The 15,163-nt window shown below is 40.4% G+C and overlaps 1 protein-coding gene across 25 annotated transcripts in view; it reads left to right on the forward strand.

Moving 5' to 3' along the window:
- The window catches only part of LOC310892792 (uncharacterized protein), a 332,085-nt gene that overhangs the window by 64,600 nt on the left and 252,322 nt on the right, over nt 1-15,163 (forward strand). For 5 of the 25 annotated variants that reach the window (XR_014578416.1, XR_014578417.1, XR_014578418.1 and 2 more), the window contains exon 1: nt 9,425-9,789. The exons of 15 other annotated variants lie outside the window; for them this stretch is intronic. The gene's annotated coding sequence lies outside the window, so the exon portion shown is untranslated. 5 more of the 25 variants (XR_014578449.1, XR_014578450.1, XR_014578451.1 and 2 more) reach the window with 2 other exon arrangements.

Genomic DNA, 15,163 nt, shown 5'->3' on the forward strand with positions numbered 1-15,163 from the left:
GAGAGGTCCTGTGATGACGTCAGCCAGCTCTTTAAGCACCCTGGGATGAATTCTGTCCGGACCCATGGACTTGTATGGATCCAGGTGGAGCAGCAAATCCCGCACACGTTCAGGGTCGGTTGGGAGTTTGTCCTTCCCACCGTCATGGTCCTCCAGCTCAGGGTACTCTGGGTCCCGAAGCCCATCATCAGTGTTGAAGACAGAGGCAAAGAAGGCGTTAAACATCTCTGCTTTGCCTATGTCATTGTCTGTGAGGAGACCTTCCCCATCTAGTAGCGGACCTATGTTTTCTTTGGTTCTCCTTTTTCTGTTCACATATCTAAAAAGAACTTTTTTATTGTCTCCCACAGACATGGCCAGCTTCAACTCTAGTTGGGCTTTGGCCACACAAATTTTCTCCCTACAAACACAAACAGCATCCCTGTATTCCTTCCTCATTGCCTGACCCTCCTTCCAGCAGCCGTACACTTTCTTTTTTCGCCTAAGCTCCAGCAGAAGATCCCTGGTCAGCCAGGCTGGCCTTCTGCCCCGCCTGCCTGACTTCCGATATTTTGGAATCGCCTGATCTTGTGCTTTTAGGAGGCAGTGCTTATAGATTGACCAGCACTGGTGGACGCCAGTGCCTTCAAAAGCAGTTTCCCAGGGGACCTTGTTGAAGAGTTCCCTGAGCAGCCTGAAGTCTGCTTTCCCCATATCCAGGGCTGAAGTTTTGGTGGCAGTTTTCCTTCTGTCACCATAAATTCTAAACTCAACCACTTCATGGTCACTATGACCGAGACGGCCGCCAATTGCCACGTCCCCCACAAGACCCTCTCTGTTGTCCAGCAACAGATCTAGGAGGGCACCTTTCCTAGTTGGCTCTCTTAGCACCTGCACCAAGAAGTTATCATCTAGGTGCTTTATGGACCTCCTGGACTTGCTCATGTCAGCCGTGTGGTGATCCCAGTTGACGTCTGGCAAGTTGAAATCCCCCATAAGGACAAGGGGAGTTGATCTTGAGGCATCTCTTAGTTCTGCAAAGAATAATTCATCGGCGTTGTTGTCCTGGCCAGGTGGTCTGTAATAGACTCCCACAACAACATTCCCTTTATTTGTTCGTCCCTTAATCCTTACCCAGAGGCTCTCAGCTTTGCCATTGCCAACTTGAATTTCCACACAGTCCAGCCCATACTTCACATACATTGCCACCCCGCCACCTCGCCTACCCTGCCTGTCCCTCCTGAAGAGCCTGTAACCATCTATTGCAACACACCAGCCACAGGACTCATCCCACCAGGTTTCGCTTATGCCGATGACATCGTAGCTGCGGGACTGGGCCAAGACTTCTAGCTCATCCATTTTATTCCTCATACTGCGTGCGTTTGTGCAGAAGCACTTCAAATGCACCTCCCTACACGCAGCACCTTGTGGAGCTGACCGAAGGACCTCACTAGGACACAGTCCCTCTGATTCTAGCGCACCATCCCTTAGCTCATCCTCATCACCAGCGTGCCTGGTTTTATCCCCTTCCCCCTTCGACTCTAGTTTAAAGCCCTATCTATCAGCCCTGCCAACTCCTGAGCAAAAATCCTCACCCCTCTCTGAGAGAGGTGCATCCCATCTGGTGCCAGCAGGCCCGGTGTCGCGTAGAACTTCCCGTGATCGAAAAACCTGAAATTCTGGCGGTTGCACCAGTCCCGAAGCCAAGTGTTAATGTGATGAGTCTGCTTGTTAGCATCGATCCCCCCTATCGGAAGGACAGAGTCAGACACAACCTGTGCCCCTGATCCTTTAAGTAGTCGCCCTAAAGTCCCTTTTGATCACTCTCGGACTTCTCGTTGCTACCTCGTCATTACCAGCCTGAAAGACCAGTAGCGGGTAGTAGTTGGTGGGCCGTACCAGGCACTTGACTTTCCTAGCGAAGTCTCTCACCCGAGCCCCAGGGAGGCAACAGACTTCCCTGTGGGTTGGGTCTGGTCGGCATATTGGGCCCTCTGTCCCTTTCAAAAGGGAGTCCCCCATGACAATAACCCTTCTTTCTTTTCTGACAGTTGATGTAGCAATGCAGGGAATAGGTTGCCTTGCCTTAGGCATCCTCTCCAACTGGGACAGGCTTTCGTCTACTTCGTTGTTCTGATTGTCATGTTCTAGACCCTCATACCTGTTATATAAGAGTAGATGGGAAGGTGAGGTGGTCAGGGACAGGGCTTGCCTACCACCCCGAACACGAACCTGCCACCATTCCCCCCCTTGGCCTAGGTCTTGCCCTACTGCCTGGTGGGATGAGGGAACTTTTGTCTTCTGCGTAGCATGAGACACCTGTGCTATTATGGCAGGCTCGTGAGTCTGCCTCAGAGAGGGTAGAGTACACTTCCACCAGTCAGTTTCCCTCTCTGACTCCCTGATGCTCCTGAGCCTGCTCACCTCTTCCCGAAGCTCCGCTACCTGTTTGAGCAGCTCTTCAATCTGGGCACACCTCCCACAGGCATACTGCTCGCTGCTGCTGTCGGATACGGACAGAGGACTCGGGCGCACCCTGCAGCCCAAGACCTGGATGGCGGTGTGTTTCCCCGAGCCCTCCGTCTGAGTAGCCACATGGGTGACTGCGGCTGGAGAGGCTGCAGGAGCTGCGGAGGCCATGGTTTTCTGCCTGGTTGATACCATGGCCAGGTTCCTCACAGGAAGGTTACAGGTACCGAAGGGAAAGACCACTGCAAAAGAGCGGCGAGGGGCCCTCCCTGCTCGCCCTGCCTGCACGAACTGCCAAACAAACTGCCATGCCCTGCCCTTCTGACGTACCACGCCCTGTTGCCCGTCCTGGTCACTCGCGCTCCCTATGGGCTGCTTTTGAACGGCTGGGGAGGGGGTGCTGCTGGCTCCGCCTACACCTCGTCAGCCTCCCTCGCGAGGGCTGCCGGCTCCTGGCGGATCCCTCGGCTGCTTCGAGTGGCCTCAATGCCAAAGAAAACCCTGTCTGTCTCAATTCCCTGCTCCGCTGCAGAACGCGTCTGCCCTGGAGCCGATTGCCTCGGCACTCTTTCAGATGCAGGCTAGGATTCCATTGGCCTTCTTGGCCACAAGGTCACACTGCTGGCTCATGGTTAACTTGTCCACCGTGACCCCCAAGGTCCCTCTCCACGGAGCTGCTCTCTGGCAGGCCAGCTCTCAACCTGTGCTGGTGCCTGGAGTTGTTCCTCCCCAGGTACAGGACGGTGCGCTTGCCCTTGTTGAAACTCATGAGGTTCTTCTCCACCCAACTCTTCAGCCTGTCCAGGTTCCTCTGAATGGAGCACAGGCCTCTGGTGTGTCAGCCACTTCACCAAGCTTCGTATTGTTTGCAGACTTGCTGAGGGTGCACCCTGTCCCTTCATCAAGGTCGTGGATAAGTTGAATATCACTGGACCCAGTACTGACCCCTGAGGGACACCATTAGCCACGGGCCTCCAACTAGGCTCAGCACTGTTGAGCACAACCCTCTGAGCTTGGCCATCTAGCCAGTTCTCAGTCAACCCACTGTCCACTCATGGATCCCACACTTCCGAGCTTGACCAGGAGGATGTTATGGGAGACAGTGTCAAAAGCCTTGCTGAAGTCAAGGTAAACAACATCCACTGCTCCTCCTCTATCCAGCCAGTCATTTCATTGTAGAAGGCTATAAGGTTGGTTAAACACAACTTCCCCTTGTTGAATCTGTGTTGACTGCTTCTGATCACCACCTTTTCCTCCACGTGCTTAGAGATGGCATGAGCTGCTTCATCATCTTTCTGGGGATGGAGGTGAGACTGAGTGGCCTGTAGTTTCCTGGGTCACCCTTTTTGAAGACTAGAGTAATGCTGGCTTTCTTCCAGTCCTCAGGCACCTCTCCTGTTTCTACAAGACCTTTCAAAGATGATAGAGAGTGGCTTAGCAATAATGCCTGTCAGTTCCTTCAGCACCCTTGGGTGCATACCTTCAGGGTCCATAGATTTGTGGGTGTCTAGCTTGCCTAAATAGCCTCTAACCCAATCCTCTTCAACCAGGGGAAAGTCTTCCTCTCTCCAGGTTTTCTCTCTTGTTTCTGGGCTCAGTAGCGTGTGGGGGCTAGCCTTAGCAGTGAAGACTGAAGCAAAGAAGGCCTTCAGTAACTCAGACTTCTCTGTATCTGCCGTTAACCAAGGCACCCACTTCATTTAGCAGCACACCCACATTTTCCTTAGTCTCCCTTATGCTGCTGATGTATTTAAACAGGATGTTTCAACTAACGTTAAAAAAAAAAAAAATCACTTGATTTAAGTCAACACATCGGATTCCTACAGAACCATAGATATTGAACAGAGGGACTCTTAGTCAGGGAGTGCAGTGATAGGACAAAGGCTAATGATTTTAAACTAAAAGAGGGTAGGTTTAGATTAGATACAAGGAAGAAATTCTTCACTCAGAGTGGTGAGGCACTGGAACAGGTTGCCCAGAGAAGCTGTGGATGCCCCATCCCTGGAAGTGTTCAAGGCCAGGCTGGATGGGGCTTTGGGCAACCCGGTCTAGTGGGAGGTGTCCCTGCCCATGGCAGGGGGGCTGGAACTGGATGGTCTTTAAGGTCCCGTCCAAACTGTTCTATGATAATGAAATGCTTATTCTGAAACTGGGATTGTTCACATAAATTTATCTAAAGCTCTGATTTCTAGATTCTTAAACTATAAAATGTTGTTCTTTGAATTTCCAACGTGTTTCCCTAATAGATTTTGTGAAGAGTTTTGCCTTTGCCACGGATGTCCACGGGGTGGTAACATTAAAAAACGAAACCCAATAGATGTGCAGGTAAACGCAAGGACTAGGTCTTTTTGCAGATTTTAGGTTGTGCCCTGAGAAGGAAAGCACAAGTGGGTGTAAGTTTGTGTTGGAGGGTATAAGCCAACCTCAGTTTTTTTTGTTTTTTTTTTTTGTTTTTATTATTAAATTTCTAGTTTTAGGTGCCCTTGGTTATAATTAGGTCTTCTTAAGGATATTGTAAGATAAGCCTGCTTCTGAATGAAATGTTTTTGGTCTTTACTGTGGTACAAAAAATTTCTTGTGACAGAAGGTAATGGTTTATTCTGATAACCCAAACTGAAGAGTTACTGAGCTGTTGAAAGCATTGAGGACAGGGCTGGCTAGCAGTTGCTGTGATGCACAAAAATATGCTGCAGTGTTAGCATGATAAAGGAATAGGATAAAGCTGCAAATATTAATAGACATGTGAAAATTTATAATTAAATTAATAAGTGCAGCAAACATTGATTTAGAATTTGCAGTTGCATATTAGAATGTGTATTTCATTACATTCTCTTTCTAACATGATCAAATGTGTATATTTCAGAAAGCTCTTCTCTGCCATTTCATAACTGGCTCATGGTTGTGATTGTTTATTTTTAAAATAGTAGTCCTTGAGACATTAAAGAGCTGTCATAGTGTGTGTAAAACTAACACCTGTTTGAGTATTGCAATGAGCTTCTAAATTGTATGTGCTAAATTTTGTACCAGAATTTGGTTGACAGAGGATGTAATAGTTTGCTGTTGATCTAATCAAGTGAAGATGTGTGGCTTGTGGTGAATTTAAGACTTGTTGATTAATCTATGAATGGATTTTAGTCTGTTTTTTAAAAGCCATTCAGTTTGTGAGGGCTGGGTTTGTAATTCACTTGCCTTGCTTACTGCTCTTTGATTGGGTGACTTAATTTTAATGAGTAGGAACAGATTCTGAATGAATCACTGGAATTTTGAACTCTCCTAGGAGACAATTAGGAGAACAGGGGAATGTTTAATAATAAAATATGTAGTACTCAGGCTGAATAATGGCAAGACCTAATAAATCTTCTTTTGTTCCATTTATAAAATTGAGTAAATCTGAGAGACCCAACCTACCTTGGTTGCGCATGTAAAACTGGGGGGTAGGAGAGTGGGGGAAGAAATTCCCAATTGCATGTCAGAACAATAAATATCAATTTATTGTTAAGCTTATCTGCAGTAAGTAATTGCATGTTTGCCTGTGTATACTTCTACAAAAAGAGTAGCTAGCCCCATAAGCAGTTCCTACAACTATCATCTAATATAATACATATGAATATAAATTCCTTTCCAGACTTCTGTCATCCTTTCCTGTTGTCTGTTTCCAATCAAATATTTTTTATTTGCTTGGCAATAAGACAACAGTTATTAGCTTTTCAGTAGGCTATATTGGCTCTATCTGGTAGAAAATTAAGGAATTATAGTACTACAAAAGTATTTTAATAGAAACTGCCTGAATTAATTATTTGAAATCTGTTGAATTAAGAAGGAAATGAGCCAAATAAATCTGTAAATATAGGTCTACAGAATATTGCTGAACTTTTGTATATTTGAATTTCACACTAAATCCAGACAAGATTGGTATCCATTACTCGAGGAAAACACAGTTGCACACTACTAACGTTTAATGCTTTCCGTTGCACTTTCTCTGTCTAGTAGCTCCAAATGAAGGTTTAGACTTTGTGCTAGGAGAATCCAAGATTTGAATGTGTAGATGCTTCCTTTTTTAAGGTGGTGACAGCCACTGCAGATGTCACAATTTATCACTTGGCTTTAACACAAATGTGATGTGATCTCATTAAATTTCTGCCATGAGATTTTATTGCTTTAATAATTTGTTGCAATATTTATAGAATATTATGATGAATCATATTTATTGGATAATGTGATAAATTCAGTAACTGAAAACAATAAACCAATTGCATTTCAAAAAGTGTTAATAGTGTATCATCTAAAATCTTAAACCCAAGCATAATGAGAGCTCTTCTGAAAAGGGAAATTTATTAACATTTTGAAAGTAAACTGATTAGTTGGGATCTTGATCAAAATGCCTTACACTGTAGTCTGATAATGGACAACTTTTTCAAGTATTCTGAGTACTGTATTCTTCTATAGCAGATGCACAGACTGAATGCAGGAGCAGAAAACAAATCAGTTAAGATCTTCAGGTGAAATAGTTCATGTCTACTGCTGACTTTGTCTTTTAATTTGGTTGAATAGTAGTGACATGAACACAAGAACTGAAGTGGGAAGGTAAGTAAATGAACAAGGAATAGGGTAATCTATAACAACCCCTTCTTTTTGTCTTAACTTTTTGAAGTTGTTGGAGTTGCTGATGCTCAAGGCTATCTATGAACCCTATCTATGAGGGAAGCTGGGCTATCTATGAAATACAGGTATTCCTGGGTACCTGCAATTATACACAAATAACTTGAAGTACTGAGGCAATTAATGTCGTATGTGGTAAAGGAAGGTGAAATAAAAAGCTTAGATGAATGACAAAAGCAGTCACAGGTTAATTTTTAATCCTCTTGATTATTAATTCTCGTACTTGAAGTATGCTTTGTATTTGTCTACTCTCCTTCACGTTATGAGTTATTGTAGACAAGCATTACAGTTAACTCTAAAATGGCAGTTATTACTTCTGTGAACTCTTCTTATCCAAAGAATCCAAAACAGGGGGCAGGTTTGTGATTAAATAAGTAAATACATATATATATATATTTATATATCACTCAAAATTCTAACAAAGCAAACAAAAGATCCCTGGCCTAGCCCGCAATCTAAGTTTATAGTCAGAACAGGGAGAGAAGCAGGCAGATGAGGAAGTACAAAAATAATTGTGCAGTAATATCTACTTGAGTAAACCCATCAGCTGAGTCAAAACTATCAAATTAATGTTTCTTACACAGAATTAGAATTATAAAGCTCAGAAGAATTGTGTTAAGACTGATTTTTATGACTAAGTACATATTAGAAAACAAGCACTATACTATGAAAAAATTCCATAGATACAGACCAAAATCTGAATTTTTCTTCAAGGGAGAAATTTAAGAGACCAAAGCAATAATCATTGGTCTTCTATGCCACCTGTGTTGAAAAATAAAAGGGTTATTTTGATTTGTGAAAGAAAAATAAAATTTAATGTAAATCTGTTTTCAACATTTTCAGAGATGAGTCAAACTTTTTGCATCATACAAAATGAAAGACTTAATTTTTGTATATTGAACTGAAGGGAAACATTTTGTTGAGGTTCAGTTCTATATTAAACTCTGTCTCTGGTGTGGTGCTGCTTTTTCTCCTTCCTGCATCCATCCATCTTGAAAAGAAGCATCTTATTTTGTTTTTCTCACAGTAAATGTGAGAACTTTGCCATTTCTGACTATTGCTGCTCTGATGTCTCTGGTATGCTTAGCAGTTTTCATGGGAGTTAGTCAGGAAGAAGACTCGCAACATTAGGCCAAATAAGAGAGCTTTACTTCAGAATAACTCAAGGGTTGTTACCAGCATGGTTAACTGAACACTTGGAAATTTTAGTCCCCTGTCTAAATCCAGAATAAAAATGAGGATCACAGCGTCGAGAAGTTGTGCTGGTCTCTCTTGTAGAGGTTTGGAACAGTTTCCTCCTGCTGGGGAGCGAGGAATCCTTTTAAATCATATCTGATTTCTGGAACAGAAAGGCATTCTTATTTGATCTTTTATGTAAAGAAAATAAGATTTCTCACAATTTTTTTTTTTTTTTTTTGATTCCTGAAGCCTTTTTCTAATTCAACTTACTGGTCAAGAGACTGAAAAGCCAGCTCTCAGAAAAGAAAGAAATAAAACCTAGCAAACAAATAGGAGACCACTTGAAACGCAGCAGACTTCAATTCCCCTAGTGGAGGCAAATACTACAGATGTAGTAACGGGTTACTCCTGTACTCGACTACTAACTTCCTTTGACAGAACACAGTATTGGTACACTTCTGGTGATTGGCTTTAAATTTCAAGGTTGATGCAAGTTTGTACACTTACAAACTGTCCCCTGACCTCCAAGAGTGTCCCAAATGATTTCAGACAACTGCTCTTTCCAGCATCATTATAATCACATCGGCTTTTATAAACTTGCCTTGCCTCAAAAATCAAATAATGTTCCAATTTTGCTATTATTGGTTTAGAAATGGCCTTATTAAATTTGCACTTTTATGGCCCAATTAGGAAGTTAAATACACGTACTGTGGACCTCTTCATAGTTCCTTACTGCTGTTCATGATTTTTTTTGGAATATGGTTTTGTTGTAACAACTCATGCAAACTTCATTTTATCAGTCTAGAAACTTCTTTACTATGATGCAAATCTTTTTTTTTTTTTAATTCATTTTAACAATATTGTCTAGATTAAAGAAATTGAAGGGTAAAACAAAGGAAAGCTAAATGATTAATAGGGCACGGCAACATGTTGTATTTTAAGCCTGATTCTGAGTCAGTTCTAGGACTTCAAAAGCAGTTGTTCCTGCAGTAGGTTTAAGCTGCAATTTCTCTGGGTTGTCATGGCCATGCTGGGAGCCAGAGGCACAGCTGCTGGGCAGGGCTCTTGTGCTCCTGCTTTCCCTCACCCTCACTTGGGAGCTGGGAGGAAGAGCTGGCCTGACTCAAGGTATGGGAGGGGCTGTGCGAAATGGGTGACAGAGAAAAACAGTGAACTTAGCTGACAGCTGAAATATTTTGATCTTTCCTGAAGGTTATGGTGTTCTGCTTTCTTAAATCATCTGTTTTTTTTTTTTTTTTTTTTTTTTTTTTTGTTTGTTTTTGTAAAATCAATGAAGTAGGACAGGGAGGCTGTTTGCAGTACTTTCACAGAAATAACTGGCAAAATAATGACAACTCAATCCTTTTAGAAATAGTAACAGAGCTAAAAGTTTGCTTAGACTTCAGATGTTTACACTGCATAGTCCTTATTATAAGGCATTGTGTTGCTCCGAACTATTGATACCTTCTTTACTACCTGCTTTCATTTATTTGGACCGAGAAGGTTAGTAATTTTTATGCCCACTTTTATTGTTTTTACTGGTTCCTTTACTGCTTCAAACCTATTACATCCTGTCCTAAAGGTAAGATTGCTTACAGTTAGTAATAATTCATTTTATTTACCTTGATGCAGTTTTTTCCTTTTGCTCCATGTTGAAGAGCAAATTGACAATAACTTACCACGTTGTTAACTTGATGACTTCTTTCTTATGCAGATGGCAGTTGTGACTTCCACTCATCTTACTAACAGGGATAAATGAAATATGATGGTCCTAATTTAATTAGAGGTGTGGGAACTCTTAGTTGTAAGACTTACTCTCAAGCTTATTCCCTCTCTCTTCCCTTCCCACCCTCTCTTCACTTCCCCTCCCTCTTTGCTCCCTAAGACCTAAATTCAGACAGTTATTCAGTGCTGCACAAGATAAATGTGTTGTGTATGTTTTCAGAAAATATCTGAGTTCCCCTGGAAATAATGAAACTTAAATGAATAATATTGATATGGTTTAAAGTCTTTTTTAAAATATTTTTTTCAGACATGACTATATTTCCAGTTTAGATCCAGTAACAGTTCCCTGAGTGCTTGTGACTCTCAGTTTCAGTGTTACATTTATGAAGGACAAAGGCAATGGCTCCTCTTACTAAGACTTTCTCTTAGGTGTGATCTCCCTAAGAATAGGAAAGGGGAATTGCTGTGCCAGTTTTTGTACCATATCATTACAAGCACTAAGCCTGGGATTTGCATGGGTATGTTTTAGTGATTATCGAGTCACACCTCTCAAAGAAGACTTCTTTAGGGGTATTAGCAAGAAAGTTTTCTTGAGTTAAAAGAAGATCTACTTGAAAGGCTGTTGGAAATGCTTGAATATTGTGATTTTTAAGAATGGTCTTACAAACGTTTACACGATCTAACCAGTACTGACCTTTTGTGTGGTAGTTTTTTGTTTATCATAGAATGGTCATTTTAGAGATGAATTATTCTGTAAGACCTTGAAAGAAGGTCACTTAATGCAAAATGTGCAACTTCAATTACTATCCTGAACCATTGCAGACTTCTCAGGTTAAAAACAAACAAACAAAAAAACACAACTATGGTTTCATGCTATAATCAGCAATATAACATTCATTTGCTCTGTATAACATAATCTTATTTGGAGAACATATTTGACTAGATGAAGATGTTAGAGTGCCTTTAATGGGAGTCTAGCAGTAATCCTGTATATTTGCCAGTGCTATATTATATGCTTGTCACTGTCTAGGATTGGGGCAGAGGGGAGGGTGGGTGATGATGACGACAGCAACAAGAAAAAAGAAAAACAAACAAACAAAAAACCCAACTTCTTTACTTCCTCCTTTTCCTTAGCCTTCATATGGCTTTTCTGGGAAGAATGTAACAGTTCTATAAATATATAAATGCAGTTAGGTTGAATATATATACAGGTATTTTGGGAACTATGCAGGCAGTATTCTTGAGGAATCAATTATTTCCTAGACTGAGAAACTCTGGAGCTTAATACAACTGGAGCTAGGATACAGCAGACATAGAGTATGTAGGGAAATGGTGCGAAGCTTTGCACCCCTTTATCTTAAGTTATTACTGTACAGCACAACATTAATCAAAGAATTTAATTCAACTTGCTGACTATTCTTATTTACATAATCTAAAATTCGAGAAGAAAAAACAATCATAAAAATGATCAGTTTAAATGGTACTTAAAGTAGCCATATGAATTCTCTCCACACATTGATAGAAGCAGGATATTTTTATGCCACTAAATTATCAAAGGATTTTCTGAAATTCTAATCCAGACCATCTAAGCTAACAGTATTCTATAAATCTAACAATCTCCTTAAAATAATAAAAAATAAAATAAAAAGCCCTGACCGATCAGTAGCTAATGCATTTACCCTTGGGGAATCTTAGAGTATCACTTTAAGTGGTTAAGTAATGGGAAATGAGCTTAATCTCTTACAGCTTGTCTACAAGTAAAGAAGATCAAAGACAGTGACCAGGTTTGCTGCTTTGCTGCTCTTTTGAGACTAGAAAATTAACACAGTTCATCATGAGCTTAGGTTTGTAGTCCTGTCCTGAACAAATATGTTCATAAATATATGGGAAGCTGAAGAAGAGAGCAATCTGTCATATCTCTGGAGAAATCTATTACCTTCCCAAAAAACTAATTTATCAATTTACAGCAGGTCTGTCAACCGCATGAGATCAGCAGCGGGATAGCCCTGGTTGGAATTTTGTTGGAAGGTTTTTTTTTGTTTTGTTTTGTTTTTGAGCATTTGTATCTGCTGAAGATGCAGTGGGCAGGCAGACTGTGCTAAGCACTTCTGGGGCTCCAAACCCAGCCTGTAGCCCTGTACTCTCAAACTTTGGCAGGTACTTCTAGAAATATCCCTCCTAGGTATGTAGCAGGTACCCAAGGAAACTGATATTCCTGTAGTAGTCAGTGGTGATGACAGCAGGCCTTCTCACAGGATTTTTGCTCTCAGAAACTTTTGGTAGCGTTTTTGATCTGATGCCTGAATCAAATTTCTTTAGAAGTGAAATGTGAAATCAGCTCTGTGGGTTCAATCTGGTGGGAAGTGGTAGGACACTCACTATAGGACCCACTTGGTCATTTGTATGTTTGTTAATGTTTCATACATTTTCATACGCTTGTTTGCAACTTTTGCAACTGAATATACTATTTTTAGTGTGTGTTTATGTCTGTTAGATACTAGGCTTTTTGTGTTGGTCACAAATATCTCATTCTGAGCAAAATAACTGCTTGTGACTACACCTGTATAAATCTGGTTTTGTACCCTGCAGTGGGAAGCAAAAGTAGAATAAAGCTGTAGCCAGCTGATGAGAAGAGGCATTGTTATTTATATCTAAATTGAGCAAAAACGAAGCTCCACCCAAGTCAAATTTAAGCAATGCAAGCCTCAGACACAAGCTTATGAGAACAGGCCACAGGCTTTGTGTTGTGGTACTGGCAGTGGCAATAGTGAGTTTCACGGTTGCCAATGCTGGGCAATTACAGGGTGTTGGGTTTACACAGCCTAAAGTACTTTATGGTTTTCTGTGCTACTTAATGAACACACAAAAAGACACTTAGAAAACTGCTAAGCACAGTTGAGCCTTAGCATTGTAGCTATCGCTAGGTGGTGCTGGTGCACATAACTTTTCACCTGTGTCACTTGATTCTTGAGAAGGCTTGCTACAGTGTTGGTGTCTTCAGGTTCTGTATCATTTTGGGTGTAATAAAAGCTAGGAAGCATTGCTGTGTGAAGCACAGGATAGCTTCCTCCAGAGCTCAGAGCTGGTTTCTGTTTAAAATGGAACCTGTAGTCAGAGATGCTTTTTTGAAAACTAAACACAGGGCTGAGGTCCTCGGCAATCTTGCAAATCCTGGAGTGTCAAAAATCCGAAGGAAAGAATATATATGAAAACAAATACAATTTCACTTGAAATATATTTAGGTTCATATTCATTGCATTGTCCTTCACGGTGAGAACAATGCAGCTTGACTTTGAAAGCCTTGAAACGTTTTAGGCTGGAGAAGGGGTGGCAACGGATTAGGGGGAAAAAAAGTTGGGATTTTCAATCAGGCCAAGGCCTCCCTGCTTCTGCTCACACAAGTCTGCATGTTCATATGCAAATTTCACTAATGGTAGAGTGAATATAATCTGTTAATGTAGAAGCTGTCTGCGAACCTCTGTCTTTACTAGTATGCTTTTGAAATAGTTTCCGATGTTTTGGAAAACACTACAATACTTTCATGGTACTAGCCATTTCAGTCACAAGCAAAAATAAATTATTTTTAAAAAGGAGAGCATATTACAGAATTCTTATAGGTCTTTTTTTTTTTTTTTTTTTTTTTTTGTGGATCAGTGTAATTTTACAATGAGCAAGAGAAATTGGTATAGTTGATAAAACATCCAAAGTTTTCAGATCTAAGTATAACTGAACAGCCTTGGCAAAAATGTATGGAGATTCAAACTTTATTAAAGAACACTATGGGCAGAAAGCTTGCAGATTATTAAAAATGTCTAAAATATATTTTGCTCTGTAAATCTTGCACCTGTGAAATTTTGTTTGGATAAATTATTCTGGGCAAGAGACCAAAAGGAAGTAGCCAAATGACAGTAATTTGGTAAGGGAATGAGAATGTATTGCAGCCAAAAGGATGTGGGTGGAGTTTTAAAAATCTTTTGAATGTGTAACAATCTTGTTAGACTTGCCTATAAACATGAATAATTCTTGAAACACCTGTTAGGTTTAAACAATTTAATGAAATCCTCTAGGACTGATATTTTTCAAATAGAAAATAATCTGTGCTGGCTGCTGCTGCTGCTATGAAATTTTATTTCATTAGTTTTTAACTTAGCAATGTAGTTAAAATTTCAGAACTAGTACCACAAACTTGTACACTTGATTTTTGACTTAATGAGTGAAGGAAGGAAGAAGAGCTTCCAAAAATGACCCCAATGTGTAAAAAATCTGAAACAAATTAAAGTGGGTGCTTTTTTTGTCTTTTTTTTTTAGGTAAAGTACACTTCTCTTAGCACAATGAAGAACAATCTAGAAAAAGATGCTTGTATTAACTTTTTCTGTTATAGAATATTATACAATCAGTTAATATAATGATTGGATCTGAGTCTACAATAAGGAAGTATTTTCAAAGCTTCCTTTAATTAAAATAATTCTCTTTTCTATGTAGGAAGATATTTTTTGTTGACACAATCCAGTTCAGTTAAAATGAAGAGACCATAAAATGCCAAATTTAATCTGATTTTGAAATATGGAAAAACACTCTAGTATAGGAGTATTGTTTTCATAAATCAGTGGATTGAATAATGTACATTGAGTTGTAGGCATAACAATATTCTAGAGGAAGGATGTACCTTGAATTAAACCATAAATCCATGGGTCAAGTCCCAGAGCCTATCATTATGTTGTTAAATGTAAAATGAGGTGAATTAATATTTGATTATTTTGGAGGTTCGGGAGATGAATTAAAAAAAAATAGTTAAAAAAAGTCCCTTATTCTATACAAACTACTTCATGCTGTATGGATTTTAAAAAGGGACAATGCACCATTCCTGAAACGTAATAGATTAAGTCCTTTAACAACCATCTAAGCTATCAAGGATGTAGAAGATCAAGGCTTGAATCCCTGCTTTTGAATGGGATGGAGAATTTTAGTGTTTTGTCCTGCATTTCAGAATAAGTTCATAACTATTGAGATGGTCGTCCTGATGTCATCTTTCAAGTGTGAGCTGTTCCACTTCATGCAAGTTTTAAAATATTATTGAGCACATTTTTAATAGCCCAAGGTTACTACACTAATCTGAGAGATGGCCTGCCTGTGCTCAAAGTTCAGCTACAG

Source organism: Anser anser, assembly GCF_964211835.1.
Source record: "Anser anser genome assembly, chromosome: 1".
Classification (NCBI taxonomy): Eukaryota; Metazoa; Chordata; class Aves; order Anseriformes; family Anatidae; genus Anser; species Anser anser.